This window comes from Sceloporus undulatus, chromosome 2, assembly GCF_019175285.1.
Source record: "Sceloporus undulatus isolate JIND9_A2432 ecotype Alabama chromosome 2, SceUnd_v1.1, whole genome shotgun sequence".
NCBI classification, from domain to species: Eukaryota; Metazoa; Chordata; class Lepidosauria; order Squamata; family Phrynosomatidae; genus Sceloporus; species Sceloporus undulatus.
Window position 1 is genome coordinate 113,661,685 of NC_056523.1, and position 7,326 is coordinate 113,669,010.

The 7,326-nt window shown below is 39.0% G+C and overlaps 1 long non-coding RNA gene across 1 annotated transcript in view; it reads right to left on the minus strand.

Annotated features, from left to right (window-relative positions):
- Positions 1 to 3,540: 3,540 nt before the first annotated feature.
- The window catches only part of LOC121923213, an 11,123-nt gene continuing 7,337 nt past the window's right edge, over positions 3,541 to 7,326 (minus strand). Inside the window, exons 3-4 of the long non-coding RNA XR_006102331.1 lie at positions 6,438 to 6,526; positions 3,541 to 4,134 (exon numbers count right to left, since the gene is read on the minus strand). This is a non-coding gene — a long non-coding RNA (uncharacterized LOC121923213). The remainder of the gene's footprint in view (positions 4,135 to 6,437; positions 6,527 to 7,326) is intronic.

A 7,326-nucleotide genomic window follows, 5' to 3' on the forward strand; every position in this document is an offset into this window, starting at 1 on the left:
GAGGAAGACCAGTCGGTGGATTAGCAATTTTTGCTTCCCTTAAATTAGAAGCACACTATGAAGCAGTAAACTTCACAGAATCCTTATCAGCTCTGGGCCTTCAAATTAGAGTTGGACATACATTAAACGTCGTGGTGGTAAATCTATATATGCCAACTAAGAACTCTAAATATTACTCAGCCTCATTTTGGGAATCCCTTTATAGCTTTGCTGAGACTCTGGGAAAACTTTACCATAAAGCTATTATAATTATTCTTGGAGACTTTAATGCCAGGGTGGGCAACTATGTTGAACAAATAGCTAAAACAAATGGCATAGATTCTGAAGATGAATTCTTCTTACCCCCTGGAAACTCCATGTCATACATTTTAATGGTACTTCCTTTATTAGGCTGTTTCAACCAGTTGACTCTAGATCTTCCATTTTGCAACAGAGATTTTGCAGAATCTATAACATGAAAACCTAAGTTACAAGGAAATGTCTCTCCCCTTTTCCTCATTAAAAAGTCACACAAGGAAGTCTGCAATGCAGAGCAGGGGGCATAGCTGAAATAACTGGCAATTGTGAAACAGTGGAAAAAGTATGTGGTTGCACTGAAGGTAGGAAAGTCATTATTGTTTTGAAGGGCTATCAAGTCCAATGGGTAGCTCTGTAATGAAGAAGGCCAACCCAAGACATTTTCTTGCCTTTAGTGTAACATCAAGATACATAGGACCTAATGCTAGCCATGTTATTTTGGTATATGAAGCAGAAAATACCACAGGCATCCCTTTCATTTGTTGAAAGTAAATAATAACAGATTAAATAAGTATTTTCTGTGCTTTCATGATAGCTTACATCAGTTGCTAGCATGAGGGGATCTTTTCAGTCTCTGATTCCCAGGGCCAGCCCTTGTACTGGCCTAGCTTAGTAATATGAGGGGAACATCTAACTGACAATGCATTCATTGCTGTGTGCCTTCAAGCTGTTTCTGAATTATGCCAACACTAATGTGAACCTATCACAAGGTGTTTGGTTTTTTGTTTGTGTGTTTGTTTTGGGCAAGACTTGTTCAGAGGGGGTTGCTTTTGCCTTCCTCTAAGGCTGAGACACAAATATTTTTTTAAAAAAACAAACATTTGAGATCCCTATGACTGCTATTGATTTGAAATTGCTTTGAAGTTTACCAAATAATTGAATTGGCATCATTTAACTTTTTTATTTAAGTGAGCTACTTGCCTGATATCAACATGGAAATACAGTAAAGCATTCAAATAGGATTTACACATGAAAAAGTATAAATGGCTCATTTGGCATATATGACTCTGTCCTCTGAATTCTGTATGGATATTACAGCTCCTTGCAAGTAGATACTAGTCTCAGAACTGATTGATCCTGGTACACTGTATAGATGGGTAGGTGAGTTGCCCTCTTGCTCCCATTCCAAGTTCACCTTATAAACAAGGTGGTGTGGGGGACCCATTATCTCAAAAAATAAATGGATGACATTTGGCAATTAATAAAATTAGGCTTGTACATCAAAGAAATGACAGTATCACTGTGGAATGGATCTGCTATGACTAATAGAATCTCTTTATTTTTAAGACGTGTAATGGGTGCACTGTTGTCAAGAACAGTGGTGCTTTCTTTTAAAAATCTAATTTCTGAGGAAGGAAGTTCAAAATCATCCAGCTTTTCAAATCTGGCAGATCCTTTGTTGTTGTTGTTGTTGTTGTTGTGTGCCTTCAAGTCATTTCTGATGTTTGGCAATCCTAAGGGTTTTTCTTGGCAAGATTTGTTCAGAGGAGTTTGCCATTACCTTCCCCTGAGGTAGAGAGCACATGACTTGCCCAAGGTCACCCAGTGGGTTTCATGATCGAGCGAGAATCAGACCCTGATTTCCAGAGATGGAGTCCAACACTTTAACCACTATGCTAAGCTAACTGGTCAGAATTTGACAGGGAGCATGCTCCTTTTACACTCAGTTTTAATTGCACTACATATTTTAAAAGCTTTATAAGTTTTAGTTTATGGATTCCTGCCCAATCAATGTTTCAATAGGCAGATGCTGAAGAATATACCGGATGCACTTGGAAATCTCCAAGAACAGAGATGCAAGTATGTATAGAGCTTAGCAATTTCAAAATCCTCCTTACCTTCGCAACCCTCTTAAGATAGCTTTGTATGCCATTGATCTAGAAAGGTAAGCTCACATAACACTCGCATTTTAATAACAATATATTGGATTGATATTGCTGTTGTTTTGGCTTTTTAAGGCATGAAGCAAAAAGAAAACAAAAAATCTCATCTGTCCATCTGAAAGTTTTGTTCAAAGATTTTTGGGTCCAAAGACCATGGTAAACTGCAGTCATAAATGTTGTTCTGCATTTTCAAGTTGATTTTGACTTATGGAGACCCTATGGCAAACCTTTCATGGGATTTCTTGGCAAGATTTGTTCAGAGGGGATTTGCCTTTGTCTTCCTCTGTGGATAAAAGAGAGTGTGACTTGCCCAAGGTGTCCATGGCTGAGTGGAGATTCAAACCCTCGTCTCCAGAGTCATAGTCCAATGCTCAAACTACTACCCCATGCTGGCTCTCATTCAGAAATGTAATGCAACAAATTATCAATGTCCATTTCTCACTAGCAGTATTCAAGGACTTGTAATGAGAATAAAATACATTTTTAACAGATTACCCTGTCAAAAGGATGCTTAACAGATTGCCTTCTCAACTTGCTCCTTCAAACATTTGCCAAGACACATTAGATTCCATAAAATGACAAATCATTCATTTGAAGAACCTCCGACTCGTGTGTTAGATTTAAGATCTCACCCAACATTGTTCATCTTGTGTGTCCATTTCTTTACAAGCTTGTCATAGACTTATCCAGCAACTATTGTGAAACATGTGGCTTGGGAAATGGTCAGACTGATTGGAGTCAGAGATGGAGTGAAATCTAATCTAATGCTCTCAAAGCCATAATATTATTCCTGTTTTCTACTTTTTTCTTATTCTCCCAAGTCACACATGTGGATTAATTCTCTCCACCCCACCCCAATTGATGGTCTTCAAAGTCAGGTATAATTAACTTTTTGGATCGCTTTTATTTATTTTTATTTCTTTATTAATTAAAATATTTATATCCTGTCCTCTATCAAAAGATCTCAAGGCAGTGTATAACAAAACTGATTTGCGAGTTTAAAGATGTGAATCATTAAAATGATTTCAGAAGGCTGAAGACATATTAAATAATTTAACAAGCTAAAAAGACACATTAAAAGAGTTAAGAGAGTTTAAAATAGTCTCAGATGAAGTTGCATTATGAAACATGACATCTTTTACTTTACATTTTAATTGGCTAACTTAAACTAAATGATTTCCACAGCATGCTCTAAGTAGAACCAGAAATAGAATAAAACCTCTTTTCCCTCAAGCAAACCACAGTCAGGACACATCTATTGATTTGTTGTCTTTCTGTCTCTCAGAGTTCATGTTGGTATTCTGACGTTTCCTACACCCCCTTTTGATCCCCCCCACCCTCACTGCTACTCCTCCATTTTTCTGTGAATGCACTGTTCCAGTCAAAATTTGTTCAAACCATATGTGTGCATATGTGTCTTCGAATCACCTGTCAACTTATGGCAATCCCTTGAATTCATAGGGTTTTCTTAGGCAAGGAATACTCAGTAGGTGGATTTGTTAGTTCCTTCCTCTGAAACATAGCCTATAGCACCTGATATTCATCAGTAGTCCCCCAACAAAGTACTAACCGCAGCTGACCTTGTTATCTTTAGGCTCTAATCCAAACCATACTACAGTTCAAAATCCCTCTGAGGTCTTTGGAACCCATTTATTGAATGAGTTGCTTTTAATGGAATAATTGATTCTGTTTCTTTCTAAACAGAAAATAATTGACATAGGGAATGGGGGGAAATGTATCTTGACATTATTCTCTCTTGTTCCACCACACAGAGGTCCCTGCTAATAGGAAAAAGGGAGATTATTTAGTTCAATTAATTTTATTCTATCAGCAACTAAAAAAAATTATTTGTAGTAGATGTTAAAACATACATTATCTTTAGACAAAGAAATAAAAAATAATAATCTCCTCTGTTTAAGATGTTTTGCATTATGTCCCATCCTTGTCCACATTCCTGGGGAAATTAAAAAAAAAAGGTCAGCCTTATCACAGTAATGGTGCTACATGAAAAACAAAATGAATAAGGAAAGTGTGTGAATTATTTAATAATACCATAAATTAAAAGGATGGAAAAGTTAGGAGCAAAACAGACTACCTCAATAGAGCAGTATCCCACCGCCCTTTCAGCGCCACATTGGGGCCATGGCAACCACACGCCACAGCCCCAATCTGGCACTTTACTGGCTCTAAAAGAAATGTCAAAATCCGACTCCTTTTAAAGTCAGCAAAAAAATGCCTTTGCCGCCGTGGTGACACTTTCCGGCGCTCCTTTTGGTATGCATCATCTGAATGCTGCACCAAAGGAGTGCCGTGACACCGCCGCCATGTGGTCAGTCGGGTGGGCATGATGGTGGCTTGGAGGTGGAGTCAGAGTGTGCATCACATGGCCCCCACGCCCCCACTCCACCCCGATGCTGGTTTGGCCGGTTTATTTAGCCCCTACATTTCAATGGGATTTAACTGAAATTCAGGATGACAAATAATGGGTAAATCTAGACTGATTGAAAAGCCCCAGATTTTGTTGCTGTTCTTTCTGATTTTACACTGGGTAAAAATAAACTGACCTGGGGAGCAGTTATCTGATTGTATCAAATGTTGTCATAAAATATTCTGGCATAAACAGACTGTGTATGGATCTCAAAATTTGAAAGAACAGGCACAAAATCTGGGACTTTCTGGGTTTTCTTCCCTTTAATATGTCTGGATGCACCCCAGGTCACATCTTCAATAGTAAATATTATGTGGATTGAATCAAGAGCATGAGAAAAGCAGTAAAGGTTCCAGATGTCTCTGAGAGCATTCTGACTGTCCTTTTCATTTTCTTTCTCTTCAAAAATTTCATTTTCTTTTTCTTTTCCCTTGTTTTCTGGTTAAAGTGCAAGCAACAGTGCAAACCAGGCAATGGTCTTTTCCCATCTGGAATTTCAAACATAAGGAAATGTGGGCTGCATGGGATAAGACAGAAAAAATCCTCCCCCTTGCAAACAAGCTATGCATTAGTCATGCCATATACAGTATGTCAAATTCCACATGGGAACAAACTATAATCAAGACCACTATCATCCCCAACATGGCATGAGATCTAGTGATTATTTAACAGTTTTAAAGTGGGTGGGCAGGAATAAATCCAGAAAAAAGAGAATCAAATAAATAGTTTGTGTGTGTGTGTGTGGGGGGGCTATGTGGCTATGTTCTGTAAGAGTTTATTCCTGACGTTTCATATGAACTTTTATATAGAACATAGCCACATAGCCCAAAACACCCCCCACAAAAAACTATGGATGCCGGCCATGAAAGCCTTCGACTTCACAAATCAAATAAATCTGTTTACTTTATGGATAAGTAGCTGAAGGTTTATGGGATCAGTCAGTCCTGGTCTCCAGCCTCTTCCACATCGTAGCCTCCAATTGGTCAACCATCAGCCCCAGCCACCTTTCACCATCACAGCCTTTGCTCACAAAGATTCTGCTTGCCCACAGTATTATGCATCTCTTGGCTTCCTCCTAAGTAGGGTTGCCAGAGGGAAAACTGGAAAGGTCTCCTGTAACTTTAACAGTTGTGTGAAAGGGAATTTCAGCAAGTGTTGCTTGTCTCACAACCAAATAACAAGCACCATCTGGGGAAATTCCCTCTTCTACACAACCAGTAAAGGAACAGGAAGTATCACTAGTTTCCACTCTGGCAGTCGTACTTCTATACTAAACACAGGGTACTTCCAGAGTCAGACAGAAATCTCTTTGTTTCAAAGATCACTGAATAGTTATGTCTTTTTCTGCTTAAGAAAAAATAGTGGAATGAAAAATTATGCAAGAAGTGGCAGGAAAACATGGGAGCATTAGCAATGTAAGATGTTTCCAGAAGAGCCACCCCAACCAATTCTGTGTTTGAAGCAGACTGATTATATAGGAACCCTTTACAAAATGTTGCAATATGAACAATGGGAGGGGATGCTTGGTCAGAGCCAAGGTTTTCTCCTGCACTCAAGAGACATACAGTCAAAAGTTATTAAGCAGCTGAAGCCAAGAATAGGCCTCTGTTGTCCAGGTCTTTTCATATTGTCATGGGGGAGATGAAGTTTGAGAAGCCTTTACCAGTGTCTCAGCTAGTATGGGAATGAGTTAGTTGATGAATGGAGAAATTATAGGATTCAAGCAACTTTAGCCTAGTATCTACCCACAGAATTACATTTGGAAGATAGATTACCCAGATATGACTGTGAAGCAAGAACAAATTAAAAATTTACATATTCATACATACATCTAGTACATGTACCAGTAGTCCATGTCATAATCCAACTCCTCATGACCAACCTCTTCTTCAGGCTTTTTCTCTTCTTCTTGAGGCTGCTTAGATTTTAAAAAAAACACACACACACCCCAAAACTCCAAGTCAAACACCCAAAATTCTTTGCCAGCTCCACAGAGGTTCTATTTTGGGAGCAATGCACAACATAAACGAGGGGCTTTCCTCTCTTACAGTATATTCATAAGTGATAAACAGGAACAGTGCTCTCAATTGCTACTCGCATTGGAACTTGAAAACCATAATATCCCATCACATGAATTTACAGTGCTCTGCTCTGCTCTGCTACCTTTACATCTCTACTGAAATGACAAGTGGTAGGACAGTATATTATATATGGAGTCCTTTTAGCATAGCCTCAGTGCCAGTGGCTCTAAGTTAAAGCTGCACATTTGACTTCAGCCACAAGTGGAGAGGTACTGTAAGTTGTCATTTGATTTCAGCCACAAGTGGAGAAGTAAGTTGTAATTAAGAGAGTGAAAGGACAGGCCCAACATCATTGGGCCTGAAGAAGAAGAGCCCTCCCCTCCCTCCTTCCAACTGTGAAAGGACAGGCCCAATGCCATCGGGCCTGACCTCGATTGAGAAGAAGAGCCCTCCCTCCAGCCCATCTGCCTTGGTCCAGGCCTCAGAGGGAGAGAAGAATGCTGGACCTGATCCCCTTCCCCCCATTCCCTTTTCCTTTTGTGTCGTGTCTTTTTAGATTGTAAGCCTGAGGGCAGGGAACCATCTATTATCCCCTCTGTTCTAAGCTACCTGGATTCCCAGTGATTGGGCGGCATATAAATAAATCCTATTATTATTATTATTATTATTATTATTATTATTATTATTATTATTATTA